This window comes from Pelodiscus sinensis, chromosome 4 (genome assembly GCF_052426305.1).
Source record: "Pelodiscus sinensis isolate ZL-2025 chromosome 4, ASM5242630v1, whole genome shotgun sequence".
Classification (NCBI taxonomy): Eukaryota; Metazoa; Chordata; order Testudines; family Trionychidae; genus Pelodiscus; species Pelodiscus sinensis.
Window position 1 is genome coordinate 17352483 of NC_143055.1, and position 18417 is coordinate 17370899.

General features: G+C 43.8%; 1 protein-coding gene across 1 annotated transcript in view; it reads left to right on the forward strand.

Moving 5' to 3' along the window:
* FGFR3 (fibroblast growth factor receptor 3) overlaps nucleotides 1–18417 on the forward strand; it is a 346288-nt gene that overhangs the window by 204148 nt on the left and 123723 nt on the right. The gene's annotated exons all lie outside the window — the stretch shown is intronic.

An 18417-nucleotide genomic window follows, 5' to 3' on the forward strand; every position in this document is an offset into this window, starting at 1 on the left:
TCACCGGTATAGTGCTCCAGGGGTTAGTCAGGATTTGCCAAAGCCAATGTGAAACTCAAATGAGGGCAGCGTTTCAGATAATGAAATATTGAAGTGAGGGTGGGGTGGGCCTGTGCAGATAAATAAGGACTTTGGCCTAAATATCTGAACAAATCAAACTTGTCCTGAGTTTTGTAAAGGCACAATTAAATTCAAAATAAATCTGCATGCTGCTGTACTTTCTAGTTTTTCCAGGGCTGGTTCAGTGCTGCCCCAAGTGCGTGGGAGAACCTACAAAACTAACTCATTAGCGTCCTTCAAATCTCCCCATCAAAACCCTCCTTTTTGTGACAAAAAACTTGACAGTCATTTGGCTGCTAGTATGCAGACACTGCTGCCTGTCATGCTGACTAATATTGGCTCACTGTTTCTTTACACCACCAAAAGTAAGAGGAAAAGCAGGCCCTTAGGGAAGTGGCATGGTCTAGTAAGACTGGATGGCAGAGACTCCTGAATTCTCACCGTTTCACCAAGTCACCTAAGCTAGAATTTTCCAACTTGGGGACCAAAGTTAGCAACTATCATACCTACTATACGTAGCTTGATTTTTCTGAGAGGTTAAGTTCATGTAATCACTGAAGCCAAAGAGAGCAGTGCATGGCTCAGTATCTCTGAAACATCAAACCATAACTTACATCTGTATTGAGTTTCCTGAGGCACCCATCTTTGCAATGTGTGATCTTCACCTACTTCTATACGTCACCAACCCAATAGGTGGGATGATATTCACTTACTACTTAGAAGGGTTTTATGAGGTTTACTTATGGAGGGCCACAAACATCACAAAAGAATTACAAGTGCCCCACAATCTTGGCATTGTTCTATCAATTTAACTGAGGCACAGAGAGGGGAAGTGAGTTTGCCACTCACTTGCTTTGTACTAGGGTAAGCGAGAATTCAGTTCCAGAATTTCCGACTGTCCTTTCCCACCTCTAATCACTAAACTAAATTTGTTCAAAATATAAAGCAATGTGGTGGGGGTGGGGTGGGAAGCTAGTTGATAGGAAAAGTGTTTGTCTCAGTCTCCTCTCCTAACCCAAAGACCATGGAAGCAATGTGCATTTCAAAACATCCCATGAAAGGGGGAGGGGGATAAAGCATGTTTCCCTCCCCATACAAAACCTGCATTCAAATTGCTTTTAGAAGGATGGCACTCAGCCTGACAAAAGCCAGGAAATTCAAAGCAAAGGCTGACACTCTTGTCTTTAACTTACATTTTATTCCTTTTATTCCTTTCTTCTCAACAGTGCAAATTAAGGACAGGGGGTCAAATCCATCCCTTGTGGAACTTCACTGATGTCAATGAAGTTCCACCAGGAACGATTATGGCCCAGCATAACAGTCTTAAGGTCAACATTTCTGGGCAGTTTTGAAACTGAAGCCAGACCTTTCACATTTTGAGCACAGATTTCCTCCTTTGCCTTCATTCTTCATGAGGGATGAGATGCTAACTTTACCAAACTATTTCTCCTCAGTGTGTTGGAGCAGGAGAATCTTCCCATAAGGATTTTTATGGGAGTGCCTCACAGTTCCTTCCTTCTGCACAAGGGTTTGAGAGAGATGGAGGTGCTGGGAGATAGGAATCAAAAGGGGACCCTTCTTGAATTGATAACATTCCCTGTGATCTGAGAGAAATGAAATAAGACAGAACCTTCTGAGATAACCTGGGGAACAAGAGCAAGCCAGAGCGCACAGGCTGTTTCAAAAGGGGTCTGGGTATTCAGATAACTATAAATGCTGAGGAATGCTCTGAAGGCGGTGCCCAGCCAAGATACTTCTTGCCTTCTGATCTTTTTAGTCAGTCAAGGTATTTTTTGCATCTGTTGAAAACACAAATATCTCCTTTACAGTAACATTGACTTTGAATGAAGTCCCAAAACACCAGGAAGAAATTCAAAGCTAAGACTCACATATCATGCATAATTCACCTTTGCCTACACTAGAGAATCATTCACACCCCCAAGCATAACTGTTAATGCTTCTTGTGGCCATGCACAAAAGAACCCCAACTTGTTTATGTGCTTTCTAAGAACTCTTTGAATTAGCTTTGAGAAGGTTTAAGATCTAGTTCAGTCTGAGCCAATTTATTGTCAGTATGGAATTGAAAAGCTCAACTAGTCCTCTCACTATTAGCTCATCATACACTAGTAGCGTTTTGACATTTCCTAGAATCCACTGCTTCTATCATCTGTACCAGGAGCAGCAGGACAGGCATCCAGAACACACTGTGATTGAAATAGTTTAGAACAGCACCTACAGCAGGGCACACTGAATAGCATTTAAACTAGTTCTGTCCAAAGCATTAATCTGCAAATAATTTAATGTACATGCAGCCACTGTGCCTGTTGCAATAAGTACATGTTGTAACATTATTGATCGGAGCTGTCTGAATTCAACTTTCACAGGAGGAACGTTAGAAAATTGAGTCATTTCTGATCTTGCTTATACCAGCTGTACACTGCCGTGACTTGTAAATTTAATTCAGTGGAGTCACTTACTCCTAATTGACACAGGTGTAAGTAACAGCAAAGTCTGGGGGGGTATTAGCTGTGGAACGTTCTTCCTTAGTTCCTGTTGTGCTGCCATCAGCCACTGCATTTTATTTCTTTTTAACCAGATCTACACTACAGGTGCTTTTTGGCAGAGCTGTGTCAATTAGAGGTGTGATCCCTCATTGACATAGCTACGACATAGCTAGTGAAGGTGCTGTTCTACCAGCAAAACATGTTTTAGCAACTATGGCTTGTGTTATTTTAGTGGTGAGAGGGGAAGAGAGCTAATATAAAGGATGGCCGGAAAAGTGCTGGTTTGGCTGGTATATGCTGTGTCCACATTAGGAGCACTCTGTTGGCATAACAAACTGATATTACAATACTGATAGACCAAGCTGGCCTTAGCAACAACAACAACAACAAAACTAGTAAATGCAATAACGCTTTCTTTTAGGAGAAATCTTATTGGCAGAAATGTATGGGTTTAACAAAGAGGGCATATGGGTGAAAATGACTGAAGGTTAAGTTGTGGGCTTCCCAAACTTGACTGTCTCTCTAACTATGCCAGGGCTGAAAGCAAAGCAGCCAACTTTTGCACTGTTTGTTCACTATACACTGCTATGGCATCATGACTGTCATTCGGTACGATCCATGGTGCCATTCACTATTAAGAATGAATCTTCAATAATCTCATGTGGTAGCATTTATAAAATAATGAAGCTCTTGATGTTAGGCGAACAATATTGTCTTCAGCCTGTTTTTCTTTTTTAACCACTGGACAGAATTATGGGCAAATCCCATAGCATTCATAAAAGGAAAGCGATGTAAAATCAGGATAATATAACCTGTATGATCCACATATGTCAGATCATGCAGCTCTGGCACCCATAAAGGATACAAAAAGTAAAGGAAAGCCCACACATCAAAATAATGCTGCCCTCGTTGCCATAAAAGTGTGGTGTCGAAAAGGCTAGAGATTTTACACTTAGTGTCAGTGCTTTATAGTCATTAGCCTAATTACCTTAGTGGTTTTACCACCTTTACACCACTAATTGGCCTAAAAGCCAAACAGAGACATCATTACTTTACACAAGCAAGCAATTATTGGGCTATAAATGCACCCAGGGTTTGTGTTCACTTGGTGTGCAGGGCAACATTCCCAATGCTCTCTCTCCACTGGCTGTCTGTTGTGACAATAACATGGATTACAAATGCACTTGACTTTAACTGTGTTTACAAAGAGGTAACAAAGCTGCTGATTTGTGAGAGAAAATGGATTTGTGAGAGAAAATGGATGTTAGTTACCGCCTATAATCAGATTAAGAAAAATGGAATAAATCCAGGCTCATCTGATGCATTGGTTTCTTAGTACCAGTGTACCTTGGCTCGATTTTTGGATGGGCTTATTCTTCCTAGTGTATTTGCTTTCCTAGAAAGAGACAGTGTACTGTGTGCACCCGAAATGATATGTTTATAAGAAATCTATTTTTAAATGTTTCTTTCCAAGCAATTTGGTCTCCTCATAAGCTCCAGGCTCAAATATTAGCAATTATGGTGAAGAATTATTATTTCCCCCAACCCTGTGAAATAGATTCATGGTCGCCAAGTCTGCAAGGGACATTGTGATCAATCTAACCTGACCTCCAATGTAACACAGGTTATAGAATGCCCCCAAAATAATTTCTAGATAATTTATTTTAGAACATCCAATCTGATATTTTTAAATCAAGATTGGATGGTTTTCTAAAATATATTCTTGATTTAAAAATAGCAGATAATCATATAGCTGGTTCATCCAAAAGAGAAGTTTCTTCCAAACCTGTTTCCATACTGGCTATTTCTGCTTCAGCTGTGCTGGTTTCTGGGTGGGCAGAGGGATGGCGTAGGGAGTTACTTGGATATAGCAGGCATGGGGCAGCTAAAAAAGAGGGGTCCCAACAGTTCCTATCTGCTCTCCATTCCAATTCCAGGCACCAGAACAGCTGCTCCACCTTTCCAATGCATGTACGAGTTTACATGGGGACTTTAGCCCTTGTTCCATTACCATACTTGGTTTACAAACAAATACAAGTAATGTATTTCATTGCTCCTTGGACATCTATAAAAGTCAACTCTGTTGTACTCGTTCTTAGGTGTGATGCAGTTAACAGAGATATGTACTTTCTGTACGGGAAATTCTGACACGAGAATGACAATTCTATTTCACAGCAACTTAGGAGGTTCGGAAATTTATTTTCATTCCCTTTTGAATATGAGAGATCCAGGCAGAGTAGGCACCAACATTTCTCATGTGCATCACCCAGTCTCTTGCTTTTGTTCTGACCCAGAGAAACCTTTTCAATGAAGTGTCTGTTCAAATCAAAATATCACCACAAAATATTTCATTTTCAACAGAAGGGAGTACTTTCACACAATTTTATTTCTGCACCCATGTGCCAACCAACTCTACCTGAAATAAGTAGCTTAACAAGTACTAGCAGGGACTGTATTAAGCACATCTCAGTCTTTTGCTTTCTGTTATTCTTATAGTTATGCTTTGCTTTTCAGGATGTTTAAAAAAAAAAAAAAAAAAAAAAAAAAAGGTGGAGGGTAGGGGAGATAAGGAGGCAGGCCTGGGCACAAATATTTGAAACTCCCAATGTTTGAGAGTCTCCATATGTGGAGGTTTGGTTCAAGCCTCATTCTGCTCTGTGCTGGGACTAGATAACTCCAATAAACTTGCATAGCATCCATATTGCATCTGGTTTACTAAATGTACAAGAGCGGGTGTGTATGTATGCACATACACTTTGGAGACGAATGAAATACAAAATGAGAGTTCCTTCAAAATGTTTGCAGACTAAAGTAAATTAGTACAGGCAGTCCCCGGGTTACATACAAGATAGGGACTGTAGGTTTGTTCTTAAGTTGAATCTGTATGTAAGTCGGAACTGGCGTCCAGATTCAGCCGCTGCTGAAACTGATCAGTTTCAACAGTGGCTGAATCTGGACGCCAGTTCTGACTTACATACAGATTCAACTTAAGAACCCCAGGCAGCTGCTGCTGAAACTGATCAGCGGCTGATTCCAGGAAGCCCCGGGCAGGGGCTTCCTGAAGTCAGCCACTGGTCATTTTCAGCAGCTGCTGACTTGGGGACACCTGGGGCAGAGCAGCTGGGGTGCTGCTGGGTTGGTCCAGTGGCGCCCAGAGCGGCGCTACGGGACCAACTGGCAGCACCCCAGCTGCTGTACCACAGGCGTCCGGAGCAAAGCCGCGGAGCACGGGGGCAGCGGGACAGCCCAGATGCGCCGTGGCTGTCCTGCTGCCCTCGGGCTCCGTGGCTTTGCTCTGCTTTGCTCCCCGTCCCCCTGGTCTGCAGACCAGGGGGTTGGGGAGCAAAGCGGCGGAACACGCGGGCAGCGGGACAGCCCAGACGCGCCGTGGCTATCCTGCTGCCCTCGGGCTCCGCGGCTTTGCTCTGCTCCCCGTCCCCCTGGTCTGCAGACCAGGGGGAGGGGGAGCAGAGCAGAGCAAAGCAGAGCGGCGGAACGCACGGCCAGCTGACAGCCCAGACGCGTCTGGGCTGTCAGCTGGCCGCGCGTTCCGCCGCTTTGCTTCCTCTCCCTGGTCTGCTGGAGACCAGGGAGAGGAAGGGCCCCGTTCGTAACTGCGGATCAGACGTAAGTCGGATCCGCGTAACTCGGGGACTGCCTGTATCATTATTATGTAATACTTATATTGCAGTAGTGCCTAGCACTCCAGTCAGGCTTGGGAGCCCCCAATATTAGAGGCTGTACAAACTCATACAAGGATGTGGTGCCTGCCCAAACAAGCTTGAATCCAAAACGTATTTTGGATGAGACATACAGTACCAGCCAGTTCTGGTCACTGAACATCTCACAGCAATTGGGAACATTAAGGGGTGTTAATAAAGAAAAGGTTTATCCTGGCCAAACCAAAGGAGTATATCGTATCTCCTTAAAATTCAATACATAACTTTTCCTTTAGACATGGTATTTTCCAATCCCTGATGTTTAGAATTTTTCTCAGCCATTTGATAACTTATGCTTTTCACTCTAGAGTGTGAGGGGTATCTTAGTGATGAGTTAAGTGATCACTCTAAGACCCTATCACTCTTTTCTACCTCACTTGATTCCAAGTTCTCAGGCTTAATTAGTCAAATGGGAGTTTTGCCTGAGTAGAGTGCTCAGGATCAGGCCCTTTAGTTTTGGAAGCCTGGCTATCCAAATAGTGCCGTTGATCTTTAACAAACTCCCCTCATTGATTTAATTTGAGGAATTCCAATTCTGCTTAAAAATTGATGGCACAACAGAACGCATTATTATTGTCTTACATTTGAAACCAGTCAAATATTCAGCTTTTAGTAAATGATTCCTGCAGTGTAACCCTGGATCCTTTATTACTATTTACTTTATTTAGGTCCTTGCCTAAGCAGTTTCCAGAATACTTTTTTTAAAAAGTTCTGCAAATCCACTTAATATTTCCTTAAAACAAATCAGAATTATTTTTTAAAACATTTTGAAAATCACATTTGTAACACGTAACAGGATTCCCTCATCTCTAGGAAAGAGAAATTGCAACCATAGAGACAAACCACTATCTGAACAGTATCTTTTTTAAACTGTGCTGTGACAATAAAATCAGTTTCCAAGTCTAAGGGGAATGTACACGGTGTTTTGGCATCAAAGGTTGATTGAACATTATCAGCCAGAGACTGTCATGGTATCTAAGAAGCTATGTATCAGTAGCATGATAACATTGTGTGGTTTACAGCTGTGGCAACAGCTGCATATTTTCTGAATTAACCTAGGCTAGGATTTATACAAACTATCCTTGATAAGATCTGACCAGAGTCCCCCTTTGAAAATGTGGGAAGATCATGTTCAGCTACAGTGGTTTTCCCTTTTAGAACATCTGATGTTCCTGAACAGGGAATGAAAAAAAATCAGAATGAAGGTATGGCAAAATACACCTCTTGTGGTAGCATTAGAAAGTTATATTTTGTAAGATGATGATGATTTTAAGAAATGGCAGGAAAATATAAAACTTTAGCAAAGAAGATAGAACAATAAAGATGTCAGGCAGCTTCTTGGGAGAGGGCTGGTATGTCTTGTCATGCTTGGACATGAACAGAAAAAAAAATGTCTTTATTACCCAGAATGGTAACCTTGAAGTGCAATGGCCGCCTGATCCAATAACTTTCCCATTAGAAGAGGGCGCCCGCAATCCTACTGAGGCACAATAAGTAGATTATGAGACTCCTTTTGTTTTGCTAAGCAGCAGCTTTTCTTCACAGAGTATCACAAAGGTGTGTCCGGGCCTCCTGAATAGAGCCACTGTGACGGATATGTCGATTTGTTCTGTAGAGTTGAAGAGAAGAATTGAAGAAGACAGCACTAATGTTCACTAGAGCAGTAGGGGGCGGGTGCCAGAGCAGCCTAAATTAGACTCATCAGTACTGAGGCTCTGCCCATTGTATCCCGGGCTATAAAGCTGTCAGAGGCTAGCCCATTTGAATGTTCTCCCATTCCTATGCTGGCACTTTTCTCTGCTCTCAGCAGAGAACTAAGCCCCATGGTCTTTTGTTTTCATGAGAAGCCAATTACTCTAAACATATAAGGACTTTCAAAGCTGTAGTATGAAAAATAACTTTGATTGGAAATTTAAGGTGATTCTAAAAAAAAATGTCCAAAGAAACAAATAGTGAATTTTAACGCTCCTCCTCCAGGCTATGACCTTTATATACAGGCAGAAAGTCAGTCGAAATACACATAGCAAAACATTATTTAATTATGGGGCTGCAGCCTCTTTGCTTTGCATTTTTATTCATCTCTACACACGTCATGGAAAGGGAATGTCATTAAAAATTAGAGCTTGGCTCCAGGTGCCAAACTTAGAATCAGAATCAAATACTCCTAACGCTAAGGGGATATTCAGATTGGTTCAGGCCCATCATTGTTATAAGGAGGCTTCACATCACCCTTACTGCAGCCAATCCTGTGCCAGACAAACAGATGAATGCTGAGGAGGTATTAGCGACGGGAGAACCACCCAGAGATCCAGGCAGAGGCTTTCAAAGCCATCCAATGGATTGGGATACCCATTTCTTATTAATTTTTAATGACAGCTGAGCATCCATAGCCTTTTAGCAGCTTTGAAGATCTCAGACATACAGTTCTGGGTCAGATAAGCACCTGGAAGCTTGCATGATTGTCTGAAAATAAATGAGCCAGCCCAACAGAGGTGCCAGTTTCACAAGAGCACTCAATGGCGTGAGAAGACTGCTCATTCTGACTTCTGGCTGAGCTGTGTGAACCTGGAGAACAGCCTCACTCGTGTTGCTTTGGCACCTCTGTGAACCTGGGAGCACAAACATGAAAAACAAAAGAGTAACTGTATGTTTCCGAACTTCTGGAAAGCTCTACGTGGAGTAGGATTTGAATTCCAGCTGCAGTTCTGGGTCTGGGTTGGTCTCTCCTTTGTAGCTATACAAGGTAGGATCTATTAGTAGTCTCTCCCAGTTGTGCCACTAACCACACCTATTCAACCCTTTGTAACCTCCAATATAGAGATCTCCATGCTGGGTCACCGTTGAGGCCCAAGACAGAAACTTCACCTGGTGAACAAGGAAGTAATCCGACTATTTGGTGAGCACATTACACTAGTGTTCTGTGAACTGCACTGGCTCCTTATTCACTTCAGGGAATAATGCCAGGTGTTGCTATGGGCATTTCTGGCTTTGGTCCTATATCTTTCAGACTCTGGCTCTGAGGCAGCCAGTCCTAGTGGTGAGAGCAGTAGTTGAGAACAAGTACAAAGGTCAAAGTCAGCTACAGAGTCAGGACCAGGCACAGAGCTGTACTGTAAGGGTGCGTTTGAACAGCAGCACTACTTTGAGATAGCTATTTCGTGATACAGAAGGTATTAAACAAGCCCATTATTTTGAAATAGCTTTTGAAATAACGGGTTCACTATTCCGACATCCCTGTAAACCTCGTTCCACGAAGAGTAAGGCACATTTTGGAATAATGCTCTATTTCGAAATTTGGCACTATGTAGACAGTGCCAAATTACAAAATAAGCTGTGCAATTGCTAAATAGCTTATTTCAACCTAAGGGTGCAGTGTAGACAGTGATTTGCTTATCAGACTAGTCAACTATCCAATAAGCAAATCACTCTATCAGAGAGGCAGCAAGAGGGGGAGCAGGATCCAGGGCTGGGGAGAGCCAGCTTAAAAGCCGGCTCCCCCCAGCACCATCTCCGTGAGGAGAAGGGACAGGTGTGCATCCCAAACAGACCCCCGCTGACCCTGCACTCCCTGCTTTGGAAATGTACAAAAACCCTGAGAGCCCCACCTCAAATGTTTAAGATCCCCATTTCAAAAGCAGGGAGCGCTTCTGTTTTTGAAACGTACAAGAGCCCTCCCCCTTGGCCTTAGGGTGAACTCTGTACCATGGAGCACCAGAAAGTCGACAGTTCCCAGAACAGAGGCAGAGAGAGGAATTATCCTGATGAGGGCTCCCTCCAATCTGCTGCTGGCTGGCAGGGGCAGCTCTTTTCCACCTCCAGCTTTGAACTCTTCTTTGGCGTCACTAGAATGGGAGACGGGTCCGGAGGAGGGATGGTGTGGGCTGAGGGGGTGGGTAGGGCTTAGCAGGAATAGGATTGTGCCAGCATGTCTATGAAATATTACTCACTTTTTCCCTTTTTAGCCATAAGCTTTAATATTACATAAGAATGTGTTTGTAAAAAGTTTGGTTGTCTGTGATTTTCTGTATACTCTCTATAAAAATCATTTTCCGTAGTTAGCAACCATGGCTACTGTGTAGGGGGTTTCAATGCCAATGTTTGCTTATCTGATGGACCCTGGAATTCTTTTCTCCTATTGGTCGAACAACAGAGACAATTTTCTAATCCTCCAGGACTGGGGCAAATTCTATCCGTTTAGCTAGGCTTTAAAAAAAAAAAAAAAAAAAAAAAAAGAGAGAGAAAGGGAATATCAGACTTCCAGTTGTTGCAGTGGCTTTTCTGGTACTAGTGTTATTACTTGTGTGTTTTGTGATACCACCTAACCAGGCCCAATCACAGACCAGGACCCTGCGCACAAGGCACTGTAAACAAACAGAACTAAAAGCTGTCCCTGCTAAAAAATCCTACAATCTAGTTCTGTATTAATTTGGTATTGTCTTTACCTGCATGAAAAGATACTGGGACGAGCATGGTTTTAAATACTTACAAAAGTTCTTTCATGTGTTTCTTCAGAAGGTGAAAAACCCGTGTCTTTTCCCCACCCTGTGTCACTGAAATGAGACAGACTTTCCAGAAGGTTTTCTTCTTGCTCTCCAAAATCCTCTTCTCTTGGTTTTGATTTTTCTCTCTCCGTCCAGCACTGCTGTTATATTTGCTCTTCTAGGCCCTCTCTAGCACAGAGTTTGGTTCCCAAACTTTTTGGCATCACACCCCTCTTTTTGATTTTTGAAAAGCCCTCACACCCTCCTCCCCCCCACAATAGAAGTAAAACTTGTTGAGCAAAAAAAAACACTGAACAGGGCAGCAAAACTTGATGGTGGGGGGGAAGCCCAGGTCACCTCATGGCCCCCCCCACAAATTTCTTCACACACACACAGTTTGGGAACCCATGCTCTAGCACAGTGGTTCCCAACCTTTTGAAGCTGCCGGGGGCAGCGCCGTGTGCCCAGGGCGGGGGCCGTGCATGCACCCGGGGCCCAAGAATGGCTCAGGCCAGCCTTGGTCACTAGGTGGGCGCACATAAATGCCCCCATTGGGCACTGCATTGGGGACCACTGCTCTAGCAGGACTCTGAGAAGTAAGCAATGAGAAGACAGTCAGAGAGCAGCCTGTAGCTCTCAGGGGCAAACACCTCTTAGAAACTCAGCATTCAGACAGCAATCTTTTTAAAATGTCTCGGCACTATACTTTCCACAGGTTCCAGCAAAAAGTTGCAGTCTATTTTTGAGACCTGCTGTATACAAGGAAATCAGGTGGGCATAAGCATATTGCTCAAGAGTGTGAAAAGTCCACACCATGCGTAACACTGCTAAACTGACCTACTCCCTGATAGAGATATCTCTAGGTCAGTGGAAGAATTCTCCTAGATACTGCCTCTCAGTCAGCCCTCCAGTCAGCATAGGAAGTGTTTTCACTGAGGCTACGTCTACACTACGAGTTTTCTTGGAAAAAAATATGCTAACAAGGAACTCATTTGCATGAGTCACAATCTCATTTTCATATTTTCTCCCGATCTGTTTTTGTGCGAAAACAAGCAGTGTGGATGTTTTCTTTTTGTGCAAAAACCCGTTTTACCGCAACACTGGTATACCTCCTTAGGTATTAGGAGTGCCTGTGTAATACCAACAGGCGTAACCAAACCTGGGACTGCTGGAGCTTAGTGCATGAGCCTCTACAGCTTGTGCTAAAAGGCTCTCAGCTAAGACTGTAGAGCAGACTCATTGTACTCTCTGTAAGTGGTCTAAATGCCACTACATGGGACAGTGAACCACACCCAGCAGGTGTGTGGGTTACATCTGTGCTTTACTGGTCCTTCCTTTCAAAACTCTTCTGAACACCTGATTGATCTTAGAAAAAGCATGACAGATTGAGATGTAATATTCCATTGACTATGGTGTGGTTCTGGGCTTTACCATAGAGTTTCCTAAACTTTACAATAAGTTCAAAGAGTGTATACCAGGCAACACGCTGAGCCCCATGTGAGCAATTGAGGTCTGTGGGTGCTGTCTATGCTTAGTGCCTTGTTCCTGGAAGTGACTTCAACGGGCCCTCTGCATATTTATAGTTTCAAACCTTATTCTGTAATGATGGGCCTGATTCTTCAGTCCTCGCTTGGATAACATCCCACTAAAGCCAGGATCTTAGGACACACAATAAAGAGTCCTATTAGTTCTATGGAGCATCTGGGGACATATTTGGCTGACTGATACTATCCTTTTTGGTTCAATTGTATTCACTTTCTTGGCCGTTAATTGGTGGAGGGTGGGAAAATTTAGCTGTTAGAAAACAAACCCAAATCTATATTGTTAGTGAGGAAAACCAGCTCTAAAATGAGCCAGAAAACAAACCCAAATCTCTACTGTTAGCGAGGGAAACCACCTCTAAAATGAGCCATAAAACTCTGTAAAAAGCAAGCTTTGCTATTCGTTCAATAGAAGCAAGTTAAAAATTATGAAGCCCTTCTCCCAGCACACTGACACAGCTTGTAGAAACTAAACTAAATGAAAAAATTGAGACATCTAGTTGTTTCCTTTCTTCCTTTTTTATACTGTTGGGGGAGCGTTAATAGTGATCATATTTCCTGCTTTTTCTGATATTTTTCAGTAAATAATAATTGGTTCCTTTGTGCCCACATTCACACATTGGCAGTTGCATGCAGTGTTTTCTTGGGGGTGAAAAGAAAAAGGGAGTGATTTGTTTCAATGGGTTATTGTTGGGTGAATGCAAATGTCTGCTGCCACTGGAGCAAATAGAAGTGTGGGATTAGGAGAGGGGAGCTGGTTGAGTGGCATAGGCCATCTGTCCTGGTCCTGAGAAAAGAGGATTCTCATTTGCAGTGTATGTTAATTAGTAAGCTGATTGGCTCAGCTGTCACCTCTGCAGAGTGAAAGTGCACAGGCACAATTAAATGCATGTCCTTATATGTTTATCAAAGCACATGTTGTAGACTACACTGTTTGAGTTGTAATTTTGTCGTCTTAGGTGCTGGGATGGTTCTTTGCTATTGTGCCTACAAATAAAAAAATAAAATACCTTAATTAAGATATGATCAGGACTGTTTGCTCAAGTGTCTCTGGCAATTGCAAGCCTCATTCTTTAATGCACTCAAAATTACTCATTTGCATCAATAGGCATTAGTTGAATTTATTTCCATGCAAATGTATTCCCTTGATGTTTCTGCACAAAGTGCTGGGCATGGAAATATCTGTATGGGAAGCTTGGGCTCCTACAGCGTCTCAATTCAAACAAAATGTCAATATCGTACTTTCAAAAAGACACAGTAAAGCCCTGGCTGGGTTTTTGTTTGTTTGTTTTTCCTCTACAGTAACATGTGCAAGACAACATGCAAGGCAGCAAAGGGTGCTTTCTGCATAGAAGCCCCAGGGAGCTATTTCCCCTGGTGTTGGTTTTTGGTGTATTTTTTGCTCTGTTTCATCCCTTGTGCATGCACAGTTCTCCCATCTCACCTCCCTCCTCCCCCCCACCTCTCTCATTTATGGGTACATGGGATCCTATCTGCAGGTTCTCCTGCACAGGCACTTTAGCACATCTGTACAGCAGTAACTCATTGGGGTCTAAGCAGACAGGAGGCAGGGCAGGTCTGGGCTGATGGTACCATCTCTGTCTGAGCCCCCAGTCAATGACCTTCACATAGATGAGTGAAAGACCTGCAGAGCCACACAACCATGGAGTGCTTCCACTGCTGCTTCATAGCCCAGAGAGGAAGAGTCCTTCTTATGGCCTCTTCTGAGAAACCCATAGTACCCTGCCTAATTAACTGGGTAGAGGTATTGCCATGCAACACCCATGCCCAGTGGGACTGGATTAAATAGAGGGCCATGTCCAGAATTCCACTGCAGTATTTGAAAGAGGAAATAGGAATAAACAACAGACTGTCCTTCCCAGCCCATCTTGTGCTTTTGGTGCCAGATGCTCAGAATACGAAGAAAGGGTCACTTCTTCATTCTTTACAACAGGCAAGATGGTACACACTGTATGTGTGTGCGTGAGCACACGCATGATTCACCACACAGTGAGAGGAAACAGCCTCTTCTATAGAGCCCTTCAGGGATCATTTCGCTGTCAAAACAAGGTCCCAAAACAAGAGCAAATAAAATATTTGGCACCAATAACCAAGGGCTTTCCCAGGTTCTAGCAGCAGGGAGGGGAGAAGACATAGCCTTCCCTTTGCAACAACAGAGAGGACTTCCTGCATTCTGCATCTTCCCTTGACAACTGCTCCTGTCTAAGAGGCAGGAAGTTTCACAACTGGTCTCCCGCTTGCTTCTGATCAAGTATCCTGCAACTGCAGCTTCCAATTTCAGAGGGTATGTCTACACTACCACCCTAGTTCGAACTAGGGTGGTTAATGTAGGCAACCGGAGTTGCAAATGAAGCCCGGGATTTGAATTTCCCGGGCTTCATTTGCATGTTGCCGGACACCGCCATTTTTAAATGTCCGCTAGTTCGGACTCTGTGCCCGTGGCTACACGTGGCATGGACTAGGTAGTTCGGATTAGGCTTCCTATTCCGAACTACCGTTACTCCTCGTGGAACGAGGTGTACTGGTAGTTCGGAATAGGAAGCCTAATCCGAACTACCTAGTTCATGTCGCGTGTAGCCGCAGGCACGGAGTCCGAACTAGCGGACATTTAAAAATGGCGGCGCTAGGCAACATGCAAATGAAGCCCGGGAAATTCAAATCCCGGGCTTCATTTGCAATTCCGGTTGCCTACATTAACCACCCTAGTTCAAACTAGGATGGTAGTGTAGACATACCCCCAGTGCCCAAAGGCCAGGTGTACTGAGAGTGTCCTAGTCCTGTTGTGTATTGGGTTGTTGTAGATAGAGATCTTGTTGTTGTACAGTAACTGAGGCAGGGATTTCCCTACACCCCCGCATGGGGGTGTATACCCCACTGAATTTCCCCAATACCCCCCCCCCCAGTTTTGTGAACTAGTTACATGCCAATTTAGTGATTGTTTGGAAATTTGAATTGAAATTGAAACATTAATATGCACTTTAAAAGTGTAATATGCACTTTAAATATGCACATATACAGTGTATGATAAGATATGTATCTGAAAAAGTATAATAGATTTGAAATGTATGAACACAGACTAGCTTCCCTATACAGCTGTTGTTTTTTATGATAATGTCAGTGCATTCATTTCGGTGATGTTGGTCAACCTAATAATTTCAAATTATGATTTGTAAGCAAAGTCAAAATGAGCTCTCCCTGACAGGTAGTGATGAGCTGGGGGGAAAGGCTTCAGGACCAGATTGTATTTACATTCACACCTAATCTACCTAGGTATCCAGCAAACAGAGCTGTGTTGCCCAAGTGATAGATTTTGGCTGGGGTTGGGTTACAAATCACTGAGAGCTGGGTGGAACCTCCAGAGACCAACTCGCAGAGGTCACAGTGGCAGGTGGCAGCAGAAGGTGACGGCGCAGGGCCATTGGCAACAGAGCGATGAAGTGAACAGTGGCACAACCAACAACAGTGGCCAGAGCGAACAGTGAGCAGCTGGAGGAACAAGCAAGGTTCCTTCTTGCCCCCCACCTGGGAGGCGTACTCACGTGAAAGCACCTCTGAACTCTGAGTCTCCACTGACCAAGGACAACACTGGTGAGTGGGGTGAGGTGGAGGGAAAAAGGAGGGGCACGTTAAATAAACATTTGTTTGCTGGGCTATATTTTAGTGACTTTGCTCCAGAATGTTAGATTTGTGACTGGGAATGGAAACATATAAATGTGTTTCCGAGTAGGCCAAGATTTTTAAAATGCATTATTTGCCAAGGTTGTTATTTCACATCGTTGCTATCTTGAGAGGTCATTATGTTGGGGAGTTTCTGTACTAAACATTAATTTTTACATAAGAATGGTCATACTGGGTCAGACCAGTGGTCCATATAGCCTGGAATCCTGTCTTCTGACAGTGGTCAAGGTCAGGTGCTTCAGAGGGATTGAACAGAACAGATAATCAAGTGATCCATCCCCTGTTGCCCATTCCCAGCTTCTGGCAACAGGCTAGGAATACTCAGAGCATGGTATTGCATCCCTCCCCATCCTGGCTAATAGCCACTGATGGACTTATTTGCCAGGAATTTATCTAGTTCTTTTTTTAATCTTGTTATAGTTTTGGTCTTCACAGCATCCCCTGGCAAAGAGTTCCACTGGTTGACTTTATGTTGTGTAAAGAAGTACTTCCTTTTTTTTTTTTTAAACCTGCTGCCTATTAATTTCATTGGGTGACTGCTAGTTCTTGTGTTATGTGAAGGATTAAATAACATTTCCTTATTCACACCAGTCAAGATTTTTAGACCTCCTATTATAATCCCCCTTAGTCGTCTCTTTTCTAAGCTGAAAATTCCCAGTCATTTTAATCTCTCCTCCTGTTTCATACCCCTAACCATTTTAGTTGCCCATCTCTGTACCTTTTCCAATTCCAATATATCTTTTTTAAGATGGGGTAAGCAGATCTGCACACAGTATTCAAGGTGTGCACATACCATGGATTTATATAGAGGCAATATGGGTATTTCTACACTACAGCACTAATTCAAACTAACTTAACTCGAATTAGTTAATTCGAACTAAGCTAATTCGAACTAGTACATCTAGACCTAAAAACTAATTCAAATTAGCGTTTTGCTAATTCGAACTAGCACGTCCACATTGAGTGGACCCTGAACCGAAGTTAAGGCTGGCCGGAACAGGTGCCGGCAGGACATCAGGTTAGGACTTAGAGCGTGGAGCTGCTGCCTCAGGCTAGCCAAGGGCTGTGCTTAAAGGGACCCGACCCCCACCCCAGACAGACAGTTCTCAGGGTTCCCCGCTTGCTTGTTTACCTCGATGAGGGACAGCAAAGCAGTTCTGTCCTGGAGTGCCCTGAGTGCCCACACTCGGCACATCACAGCACTCGGCCATCATCACAGCACTTGCCGCAGGAGGGGTTAATCGGCAGGCTGTCAGGATCCAGGAGACCCTGCAGGAGAGCGTCCACCCTGAGGAGCCCGCAGAGCCCCCTAGTCCTCCCCATCGGGGGCTCATACCCCATTCCTCCCTCACCTCCTTCCACATACCCCTCCCTAGCCCCCCTTCCTGATGTAAAAAATAAAGGACACTTGTGTTCAAAAATAGAAACTCTTTATTTAACAAAACTGGGGGGGGAGGGATTAACCTCTGGGGAGACTGGGAAAAGGAGGTGGGAGAGGGGAAAAGAGAGGGTGGGAGAGGGGAGGGGGAAACCTGGGAAGAGGGAGCTGGAAGGGGGAAGCCAGGGGAAGAAGGAGGAGGGGAAGTATAAAACTATGGTACATCATATCTTCAATACTGTGTACAGATGTGGTCTCCTCACCTCAAAAGAGATGTTTTGGCCTTGGAAAGGGTTCAGAAAAGGACAACTAAATGATTAGGGGTTTGGAACAGGTTCCATATGAAGAGAGGCTAAAAAGACTGGGACTTTTCAGCTTAGAAAAGAGGAGACTGAGGGGGGATATGATAGAGGTCTATAAAATCATGAGTGGTTTGGAGAGGGTGCATAAAGAAAAGTTCTTCATTAGTTCCCATAATAGAAGGACTAGAGGACACCAAATGAAATGAATGGGTAGCAGGCTTCAAACTAATAAAAGAAAGTTCTTCTTCATAAACCAAATAGTCAACCTGTGGAACTCCTTGCCACAGGAGGCTGTGAAGGCTAGAACTATAACAGAGTTTAAAGAGAAGTTAGATAAAGTCATGGAGGTTGGGTCCATAGAGTGCTATTAGCCAGGGGGTAGGAATGGTGTCCCTGAGGCTTCTACATGATAGTACCTCTCAAGACTTGCTCAAGGTTATATGAGAAGTTTATGTCAGAGCAAGAAATGGATCCTAGGTCCCCTGAGTAACAATCTAGTCTAGTGCCTTCACTGTCATACCCAATGCTCCATACAAACTGCAAGGATCAGGGACACGGGAAAGGAAAGACTGGTTGTTCCATGGGCAGTTGAGATAGGTCATGTATCATGCAGCTCCTGGGCTGGAGGGGAAAAGGGAGGCATTGGAAAACCTAATGGCATTGTTTCTCCTCACCCAACCCCACAGAAGCTTCTCTATGGCTGCCTCTTGGAGTGAAGGATCCGTAAGTGAGG